A 10,885-nucleotide genomic window follows, 5' to 3' on the forward strand; every position below is an offset into this window, starting at 1 on the left:
TCCAAGGCTGCAGGCCTCCCAGAAGGATGAGGGCAGTGGTGGATTTGATTGGTGGACAGGGTCCTGAGTGGCAGAAGGGATGCGGCAATCAGGGCTTGGAGGAAGCCTTGGGGGGCGGGAGCTGAGGCAGGGCTTTTTCTGTGAGGCGTTTGAGGGCGAAGAAGAGGAAGAAGGCGCAGGGCTGCTGCTCTCGCTCTGTGTCTGAGAAAGAGGGACTCTCAGGGAGAAAGCCTTATAGAGAGAGAGAGAGACACTGAGACCTAGACAGTCTCTCTCTCTCTCTATATATATATACACACAGAGACTGAAATATTGGATTCTGAGAGAGGTAGGTAGAGATGTATCAGTTGATGGAGATGTCTGTTCTTAGACTCCAAGGACAGAGCTCAAGAGAAGGAGCCCCTGGAGCCCCTTTGAGACTCAAAGGAAGGAAGGAAGGAGTGGGCAGCAGCAGCAGCAGCAGGAGCTTCCCTAGATCTAAGTCAGAGGCATGTGGACCCAAGAGTAATATTTGCCTTTGGGCCCAAATGCTTCTGAGGAAGGAGGCTCAGCTCCAGGAAAGCTCCTGCCTTTCAACTTCCACTCAAGGGATCTCTTTGGATATATATTCTTAGAATGTCTCTGTCTCATGATATCAGAACTGATATATATCTGATATATAAATATTCTAAGAGAGATCGTTTGAGCTGTTTTGATAGATGGATAGATATACTATAGACATTGTGAGATACATGTGGATATTGTTGGCTTGGTCTGCCTTTTGTTTTGAGGAGACGAGGATCAGGGTCTGTGTCTTCTGCTCCTCTTCAGGGTCTTCCTTCCATGAAAGCATTTGGGACATTGAAACCCTTCAAAGAGGGCTTCCCTCTCATCCCCAAAAGAAAAGGCAAGGGAACAGCAACCGAGATGGAAGGAAGGCCATGAAGAAGAAAGGAAGCAGAATAAACAGGCTGGGTGTTTTACAGGGAGTGCTTTGACTGAGAGATCCTGCATGGCAGAATGGGGATGGACTCCATGGCCCTTCCAACTCTTCAGTTCTATGACATGGTTGTTTTGTGCCTCCAACCCCTTTTTGACAGATGGTGGCCCCATCATGGGGCTTTCTCTGCAAGAGCTGTCCAGAAGGGGCTGCCATTGCCCTCCTTTGAGGCTGAGAGAGTGTGGTTTTCTCCAAAAGAGCTCTCCAGAACCTTCCTTTGAAGCAGAGAGAGTGTGACTTTCTCCGCAAAAGCTGTCCAGAAGGGGCTGCCTTTGCCCTCCTTTGAGGCTGAGAAAGTGTTACCTCCCTCCCCAAGGTTTCCCATTTGGTCGAGGGAGGATTGGAGCCCTGGTCTCCAGAGCCTTCTTGGTCTGACGCTCGGACCCTAAACCACACCAGACTAAACTGGCAGCATCTTCTGACAGTGAAATCTGTCACTCTCAGTTCCTTCAAACCAGATCTGTTTCCTCTCTTTTCTGTTCTCTCCATACTGTTCAGGTGGGAACTGGGCAAAGGTCCTCTTTTGAGCCAAAGCTCCCACGATCCCACAGCACTACATGGTGATCCTGGCTGAGGGATTCTGGGACTTGTAGTCCAAATGTTGACTACTTCACGTTCTCTTCACAGCACCAGAAACCTCTTATCACCATGACAGCGAACCTATGGCACAGGTGTCAGAAGTGGCACTCCGGGCCGTTTCACTGGGTACGGGGACCAGGAGAAGGAGAAACAGGCATGTGCGTGCCCGTTCCTCCTCCCTGCCATTTTCGGGAGACAACAGGAAGGCAGAAAATGGCGCTGGAGAGAAGGAGCCAGAGGTGCGTGCATCTGACTCCTTCTCCCAGCCTTTTCTGAGCCTTCAGTTGTCTACTGGAGACAACTGGAGGCTGGGAAAAGGTTGGGGGGGGAGGTGGAGAGACTGGCGCTTGCCAGTTGCTCCTCCCCAGAGACCTTTTCCAGCCTCCAACTGTCTCTAGAAAGACAGCTGGGGGCAGGGAAAGGACCCTGAGGAGGAGCAATGGCGGTGTGCCAGGTCCTGGACTCTGTCATGGCCCTTCCTCCACCAGACCTCCCTCTGGAGAGATAGATCTGGCGGAGGAAGTGCCCCTGATGGAGCCCAGGACCCTTCACGCCGCCGTCCTGGGCTCCCTCCGGAGAAAGATCTGGTGGAAGAAAGGCTGTGAGGGAGCCCAGGACGGCAGTGTGCTAGGTTCTGGGCTCCGTCATGGCCCTTGTCGCTCCCGACCTCCCTCCGGAAAGAGAGATCTGGGGTAGGAAGGACCATGAAAGAGCCCAGGATGGCGGCGTGCCACGTCTTGGGCTCCCTCACGGCCCTTCTAGCCCCAGACCTCCTTCCGAAGAGAAAGATCTGGAGCTGGAAGGAGCGTGGGGGAGCCCAGGACGGTGGCGTGCCCAAGCCGCTTCCTTCGGCCTCCTTTCCCTTCGGCTGAACCCAGTTTCCCTTCTCTGCCTCCCTTTCCTTGGAGCGAAAGGGTGTCTTGGAGCCCTGTTCGCTCCGAGGAAAGAGAAGCCGAGGAGAAGGGGACTGGGACGCGTGCCCAGTCCCCTTCTCCTCAGCCTCCCTTAGAGCGAAAGGGTGCCTTGGAGCCGTCCTCCAAGGACTGGTTGCTGGCCTCTGACAGCTCCAAAGGGACTCTCAGAGGCCAGCAAACCCCAGAGGACAGGGGGACAGAGGCTCCGCCCCCTGGGGGCAGGAGCCCCGCCCCTGGAACCCAGCCCCCATCCTGGGGGTAGAAGCCCCACCCCCCGGCGCGCAACCTAGAAAAGGTTCGCCATCACTGCACCTCCATGTGATATTTCTTGGTGCCTCTGGATCAAGGCAGGAACAAGAACACATTGGACACATGCCAATTCAAAGAGCATATAAAACCAAGACATGGCAAAACAATCCATGAACACTTTCCCATTCAAAATTTAAAAACCATCTGGATAGGATTATCAGAAGAGAGTGGTCTTTCGTGTTGCTTTAAACTCAGAGAGTGTAGCTGGCTATTTCTGTTGAGGCAGGATTTTTGTTTGGAAATAAGTAGAGCATGTTTTGAAAAGGTCTTAATGTCTATTATACAGTACATTCCACCTTTGCTGTTCTCAGTTAAAGTATTGTAAGCTGCTCCCAGCCTCCCAAATATTCTGGGCTATACTCAAGAAAGGGAGGCAATGGAGTATAGTGGTTTGAGAGTAGGACTAGCACTCTGGAAGACCAGGGTTCGAATTCCCATTCCCTTCAGCCATGGAAGCCCATTAGGTGACCCTGGGCAAGTCACACTCTCTCAGCCTCAGAGGAAGGCAAGGGCGAACCCCCTCAGAACAAAACTTGCTCCATGATAGGTCTGCCTTAAGGTCTCCATAAGTCGGAAATTATTTCAAGGCATACCAAAACAACAGCAAACTCGCCAAAACACACAACCACCACCAATAGAGAATGTGATTCTGTGTTTGGAGCATAACTTGATTTATACTGAGTCAGACCATTGGTCCATCTAGCTCAGGATTGTTAACTAACTGGAGGCAGCAATATGAGGATTCAGGGTTCTTTCCAAAACATACTTAGAAATACTTGTTTGTGAAGTCGATGGCTTTCATGGCCGGCATCCATCGTTTTTTGTGGGTTTTTCGGGCTGCATGGCCATGTTCTGGAAGAGTTTATTCCTGACGTTTCACCAGCATCTGTGGCTGGCATCTTTAGAGAATGCTGGATGCTGAAGATGGTGGCAAAACACCAGGAATAAACTCTTCCAGAACATGGCCATGTAGCTCAAAAATAAAACACACCAAAAAACCCTATAAATCCTTGTTTGTTTATGCTGTTTATTATAATTGATGCTCTGGGGATGTTTATACCCAGATTCCTCCCTTCCGGTGCTCTGTCTGCTGCTCCTTGCATCTCAGTAGAAGCTGAGGGTCAGTGGAAAGTACTAAGCGTTTGTAACCCACCCTTAGGCTGAATGAAGCACTTGCCTGAGGCACCAGATGTTGGCAGACAGCAGAGGCACTTTCTCTTTGATGGAGGATGCTGTCCTGTCAACTGCAGTTTCTCCAAGGAAGAGAGGTGTTACCCAAAGAAAGGGGGGTACTGACAAAGGTCCCCACCAACTATCAGCATCACTTAAAATGTTGAGGGAATTTTCCTAAACTTGGAAGAGGCTGGGTACCTTTAGGATCATTGAAATCTGTATATACCAGACTTCATTGATGAAGACTCCCTGTCTGGATGAAAAAAGAAGGTTAATAAATATGCAGAGTGCCATCAGCACGTAAATTCAAACACAAAACAGCATTGAGAGCTAAACAAAATGGCAATCTGGAAACTGGGAGCGGAGTTTGAGAGGTGCGAGGGGTGAAATCCCTGTCCCAAGGAGACCATGGACATTGGGAGAGTTCAGACTGGGGTCTGAGGGTGAGACAGTGAGAGGGAGATTATGCCAGGAGGGAGCCAGTTTTTGGGACCAGATTGATATCTGGTCCTACCCTCAAGGGGTGGGCTATCATGCAAGGTAACAAAGACCCAGGAAAAGACATTGGGATTCTGGGCAAAAGCAGTGACTGGATGAGGACAGCCCCAGGCTGGATAGAGGCTGTTGCTGGAAGAGGGCAGAGGGCAGGTGGACCAAGTTGGCTTCTCTTTCATCTCCTGGTGGAAGAAGAAAGGGATATGGGCCTGGGCTGAGGAGGGAGCCGAGCCCCCATTGAGCTTGGATTGCAGTATTACCTGGGCCATAACCAAGTCCTCAGTCTCCACTCCTTTCTCATGGGAATACACGCTGCCAAGGTCATCCTGGGACCCCTTAAGTCATGTTGGCCCCAGATATGAAAATATGGAGAGCCCAAATACATTGCAGGGAGTACTGACATGGGGCACCACCTTGTCCTTTACTTCAGTTAACAAAATGTCCTGAAGCAATGTAGAAAGATTAAAAGCAACACCATTGCTGCTGACAGAGATGTGCAAAAGGTGGCAGAGAAAGGAAAGGCAATAGGGACAGGGCAAGTGGAAGGATGCTGCGTGAGAATCTGTAATGTGGATTTAGCTGTAAAAGGGTTTACATGATCTCTTTTTCCATGCTTCTTTTGGTAGACCATGCAGAGGAGCTTTGGGGAGAGATGCTCAGTTCTGAGGTCCGCGCCAGCACTTCAGGCAGAGTTTGTCTTCCAAGAGGAGCTTTGGGGCCCGAAAGGTTTGCAGCCAGCTCCACAATCTCTGCTGTCAGTGGCTGAAGCCAGAGAGACACACAAGGCTGAGATGATGGACCTCGTGATCCTGGAGCAGTTCCTGGCCGTCCTTCCCAGAGATGGGAGCTGGGTTCAAGAGTGTGGAGCGGAGACAACCTCCCAAGCAGTGCCTTGGCAGAGGGCTTCCTCCGAGCAGGCAGAGGGAGAGCAGGGAGAGCAGCAGGTAGCCCATTGGGGGATATTATTATCATTATCTTATTCATTATTATTATTATTATATTTTGTGTTATTGTACACGGAAGACACGGTTTGTAGCCAGATTACTAATTGGGTTTGATTACAAGAAACCTGTGACTCCCTTAGAAACAGGTTTGCTGGTTATTGATTCAGCTCCAGGCCCAATCTTTGTGCTGGTTATGTCCTTTAAGCTGTCTGGAGGAGGAAGAGGAGCAGCTGAGTCTTTTCATCTGGTCATTTTGCTGGGCCACTATTTCTTTGGAAGGCATTTTGAAAATTTTTGAACAAACTGAAGCTTAATCTAAACAAGAATAGGGAATGCAAAGCAATCTTGAAGCACTTTGAAAGAAGTCATAAGATAAATAGACTAAAAGATCCCTTTGCAAATGATATTTCAGACTTACACAGCCTCTGAACAAAAAGGGGATGCTGTTACTGGAACCTGTGACTCCCCATTAAAGCAGCTTTGCTGGTTATTGATTCAGTTCCATGCACATTTGGTCAGTTAGTTATGTCCTGTATCTCTCCACCTGGCTTCCTTTGAGTCTTTTTGAAGGAGCATCTTCTCCCACATGAGTGTATCCTCATGGTCCTCTTTGTGGGAACATGAGATGGAGCTTCTCAGGGCTGCCCTTGGGGTCTAGAACTCCCTTCCTGGGGAGGTTATACTGAAACTAGTATAACCGTGTGGAATGGCCGCCACCATTTTCTATGCGCAGAGCACGTACTAGGGTTAGGGGGTGCAGAAGCACCGCCCCTTCCTAACCCTAGTACGTGCTCCGCACGACTATATGGCGGTCTGTAACCTGCCCAAGTGTAAGCTAACTGCCCTAAACCATCTGGGTACTCATTTAGCAAACCTCCTTGGAAGGATGCAAGCCTGAGTCGAGCTTGAGCCCTTTTTCTAGTATTGAACTCGCAACCTTATGGTTGTGTGAGTGAGTGGTTGCAGTACAGCATTTAACCACTGCGCCACATGAAAGGAAGACGATGAAACACTAGCAGAATCCGAGACTGTGTTTGTGTATATGAGGAAGAATGCTCAGTGCACCATGTGGAGTTGAGCTGAGTGGATGTCATAACTTACTTGAACTCAGATCCCAAAATGCAGCAGCAGGCATAGTATTTAAGCTCCCTAGCCCCGTTTTGAGAGTGTAAGTGAAAAGCTCCTAAGATTAAATGCCTCTTCGGAAACACCTCAGCAGTCGTGAATGAAACTCTATTCAGAAGCAGGAGTTTGTGTCTCCAGATCTGCAGTGGCCTTTGTTTTCTTGGCTAGCAATCATCTATGTAGGAACTCAGTTTTGACCCAGGCTACAAAATTCTTCTCTCTTCCCTCTCCTCCCCATTTCTGCTTTTGCTGCAGACTTGTTTGTGAAAGAGATGGCTGGAGAAGTGTTCTTTTGAATCCAGTAAAGGCAGCAGCCGAAGTGGATCACGCAGGACAGAAGAAATGTCCTCCTCAATGAGTAAGGGCTAGAGGGTAGTTTTCACTTTGATTTCTTCTTCTCAAATATGTCTGAAATATCCAGCTCTATCCATTGCAGCACTGGACTATTTTATGTAGATAACTAGCACTAAATTACAGGGATACCTCAAACCTCTGACAGGGAGTATATTTTTACAAGGACTTTTTATAATGACCAGCCTTCCTGTTCCTCCTCATCCTCTTTGTTGCTAGCTTTAAAAGCAGATGAAAGATGGTAAAGGAGGATAGGAGAAGCACAGATTTCAGTATCCAGTACAGTGCATGTCTACAGAAAACAATGTAATAAAGCCTGGTGTGGGAAATGGTGTATGCTGCATTTAGGAGCATAATGTAGGGGGACTGGAAGAGAGAGAAAGGTTAGAAATACTCTTTGCTTTTTTCTTCCTCCCAGGAGGCGGTATAAGACTGGGTCTAAGTGTACAAGGACATCTCTTACCCTGATGGACTCAGAACACCTTCTGGGAGGCTAGATCAGGTAAGGAACAGGATCTCAAGTGAGCCAACAAAGAGCTGGGCGGTACCTATCTCCCTTTGAAAACTCCCTGGTCCCCACAGAATCTTGTTCTTTCCGTTTGCTTCCATCACAAGTTGCCACTGTAAGGAGTCTTTGGATGGCATGCTGTAAGCATTTCAGTTCTCCTGAGCAACCTGAAAGAATAATTTTCTCTTTCTGGCAGGTGACCTTTGAGGATGTGGCTGTGGATTTCACAGAGGAGGAGTGGGCCCTGCTGGATCCAGGCCAAAAGGCCCTTCATCAGGAAGTGATGGAGGAGATTCTGGGGGCCCTGTCCTCTCTGAGTAAGGCTCCCTTTTTCTTGGGATTGTGCAGCTTAGAAGTGCTGAAAAGTAACCCTGAGGGTTCTTCTTCAATCTTGATAGATTACAGCAGGCTGAGTGGTTTTCTTTCAGCTTTGCTTATGTCTCTGGCCTCTCTGGCCAAGCAACCACTGGGTGGCGAGGGGAGGGCTTCACTAGCTGTATCCCCCGCACCAAGGGCCTGGTTTGCCTCCTCCAATTGCCGCTTTGGCCCCATCCAACCACCAGACCTTCTTGCCAAAAGTCAGAGAAAGCCAAGCTCTGATGTTGACACAGTGACGTCTGTGTGAACCTGCCATAGGGTTTCTCATCAAGATTTGTGCAAAGGCAGTTTGTCATTGCCTTTCTCTGAGGCTGAAAGAGTGTGACCTTCCCAAGTCCTCTCAGTTCATTTGTACCCTGATCTCCAGCTATCTTAGTCCAACACTCAAACTACTACATGTTGGTTCTCTTTTGGCCCCTTTAGATAGCAAGGGATCTCATTCTCTCAGTAGAAGAACAAATTTTGGGATTGACCAAACAAAACTGAATTAGATAATGAAGGTAGACTTGGACCTCCTGATCCACAGATTCTTTATCCATGGATTTAACCGTTCATATCTTGAAAATATTGAAAAACATACATTCAAAAAGCAAACCTTGCCAATTATTTAAGAGGCACCATTTTATTCTACTATTGTATTTAATAGGATTTGAGCAAATCCCAGAAGATAGCAATAGTCCTCTGCACCTACTTCGTGGTCTAGATATTCTTGGATTAGAAATTCCAAATGTTTTCAAAATGTTTATTAGGACACTAGTACAGCCGGCTCTTGATATCTGAGGGGGTCTGTTCTGGACATCCCCCCAACACACATGAAAGGCAAAAAACACAGGCCCTCAAGTCTCATTCTTTCCAATTGCAGATAGGCCTCATGTGTACGCTGCCATTGGGGAGAATGCGATGGGACCAGCTGTGGATGCTTCAGTCCATGACAGGCCCATGAAAAACCAACTGTATGTTGTACAGATGTTCTTTACCTGCCCTAGGTCAATGCTAGGGAATTGTGGAAGCTGTAGTTTATCGTGGCACCAAGGATATCTCTGACAGAGAACACTCAATGTCTCACAAAATGAAAATTCCCAGGATTCCCTAGCATTGAGCCTGGGCATTTAAAGCGGTCTCAAACTGGATCATTTCTGTAGTGTGTTTTGGACCTACAGGGACCTTATCTTGCTGTTTCCCAAACTAATTTTCACACAACTTGAGAATTTCATGTTAAGATACATCATACAATTAAAATCTGCTGAAATGGAAAAATGCCAGAAATTAAATCCACAGACAGAGGCTATAAAGTTCTTTCTTCAAATGATTCATAGAATCATAGAGTTGGAAAAGACTACAAGGGCCATCCAACCCAACCCCCTGCCATGTAGGAAATCTAAGGAGTTTATCAGACGCGAGTTTTTGGACCCTCAATTCCGCTAAGGAAGTGAAACAAATGTTGCACAATGACCTTATAACGCGATGTTCTACCACATTGCTTGCTTTTCCATCAGTCCCCAGAAACATTATGTTAGCGCTACAATTGCACAAAAGTTGCGATTTGCGTGATGTGAAACCATGCATAGCGGAACTTTTTTCTACATCAGCGCCTTCCTTTTGTCTTGAACATTTCACATCAACATATTTGCGCATGCTCCTTGGAGGTTTTGGTGGCATCCTGACTTTTGTGCTTCTGGGGAAGAGAGGGGAGAGGGGAGAAGCCCCTTCCAGTTTCTAACTCCTATGTATTCCTTCAGGACAGAGTATGGGGCAGGAGTGGAAGGCTCTTTGGGGCTCCTTCAATTTCTAGCCTGCTAGGTGTTCATGCAGGGCAGAGGAATGAGGCTGGAATGGATGACCCTTTGGGGTCCCTTCAATTTCTAGCCTCCTAGGTGTTCTTGCAGGGCAGAGTAGGGGGCAGGAGTGGAAGGCTCTTTGGGGTCCCTTTAATTTCTAGGATCCTACGTGTTTCTCTGAAACCCATGTTGACTTTTTGTGATTATGGAATTGCCTTCTAGATGTTCAGAGACTCTCTTTTTAATGATCTGCTCTAGAATCTTTCCTGGTTTAGATGTCAGACTAATTGGACGATAATTGTTGGGATCCTCATTTTCCCCCTTTTTGAAGATGGGAACGTTTGCCCTCCTCCAGTCTGCTGGGATTTCTCCTTTTCTCCAGGAGGTTTCAAAGATTATTGCCAATGGCGCCAATATTACATTTGCCAGTTCTTTTAATACCCTTGGGTGTAGTTCATCTGGTCCTCGAGACTTATATTCATTAAGGTTAACAGGTATTCCTGTACTATCTCTTTACTTATTCTGTACTGAAATTCCCCTAATCTGTCCTCTGCTCCATTATCCTCAGGTTGAGCTCCCTTTTCCTTTTCTGAGAAGACTGAGGCAAAGAAAGTGTTGAGTAATTCTGCCTTTTCTCTGTCCTCTGTTAGCATTTTCCCATCTTCTCCACGCAGTGGCCCTACCGTTTCCTTCTTCTTCTTTTTGCTGTGGTCATATAAAAAAAAATCCCTTTTTATTGTTCTTAACCTCTTTATCAAGCCTGAGTTCATTCTGCGCTTTAGCTTTTCTGACTTTATTCCTACACATGCCCGCTATTTGTTTGAATTCCTCTTTGGTGATTTCCCCCCTTTTCCATTTCTTATATATGTTCCGTTTAAAACTTAGCTCATTTGAAAGTTCCTTAGTCATCCATCCTGACTTCTTGAGGCATCTCCCATTTTTCTTTCTCATTGGAACTGTTTGAAATTGTGTCTTCAGTATTTCCTTTTTAAGAAACTCCCATACATCTTGAACTCCCTTGAATACATCAGTCTATATTTCAGCAATACCTGATAGATGTAAGAGCTGGGAGCCGATCCCCAGTCTCCAGGGATGCAAGACCACTTGCTGCACAATACTGATTCTGTATTAATACTGCCAAGCACAACCTGTTGCGTTTGTGAGAAGTTCCCCTCCTTTCCTGGCACATTTTATTCAAGATCAGAAACCATCCAGACATTGCCTGCCCAGAGGCTTACAATGGGAAAGGGACAGCAGAATTAAATCCCCTGTCATGGATGGAAATAAAGTACAGTGTGGCCGCATCATACGCGGCTTCCAGCTAGAAGCTGCACCGCAAACCACCCTTATGC

The 10,885-nt window shown here is 47.4% G+C and overlaps 1 long non-coding RNA gene across 1 annotated transcript; it reads left to right on the forward strand.

Annotated features, from left to right (window-relative positions):
* Positions 1 to 6,772: 6,772 nt before the first annotated feature.
* LOC121922025 lies at positions 6,773 to 7,711 on the forward strand. Its single transcript, XR_006102073.1, has 3 exons — positions 6,773 to 6,876; positions 7,288 to 7,371; positions 7,574 to 7,711. It is a non-coding gene; the product is annotated as an uncharacterized LOC121922025 (long non-coding RNA).
* Positions 7,712 to 10,885: the final 3,174 nt, after the last annotated feature.

This window comes from Sceloporus undulatus, chromosome 2 (genome assembly GCF_019175285.1).
Source record: "Sceloporus undulatus isolate JIND9_A2432 ecotype Alabama chromosome 2, SceUnd_v1.1, whole genome shotgun sequence".
NCBI classification, from domain to species: Eukaryota; Metazoa; Chordata; class Lepidosauria; order Squamata; family Phrynosomatidae; genus Sceloporus; species Sceloporus undulatus.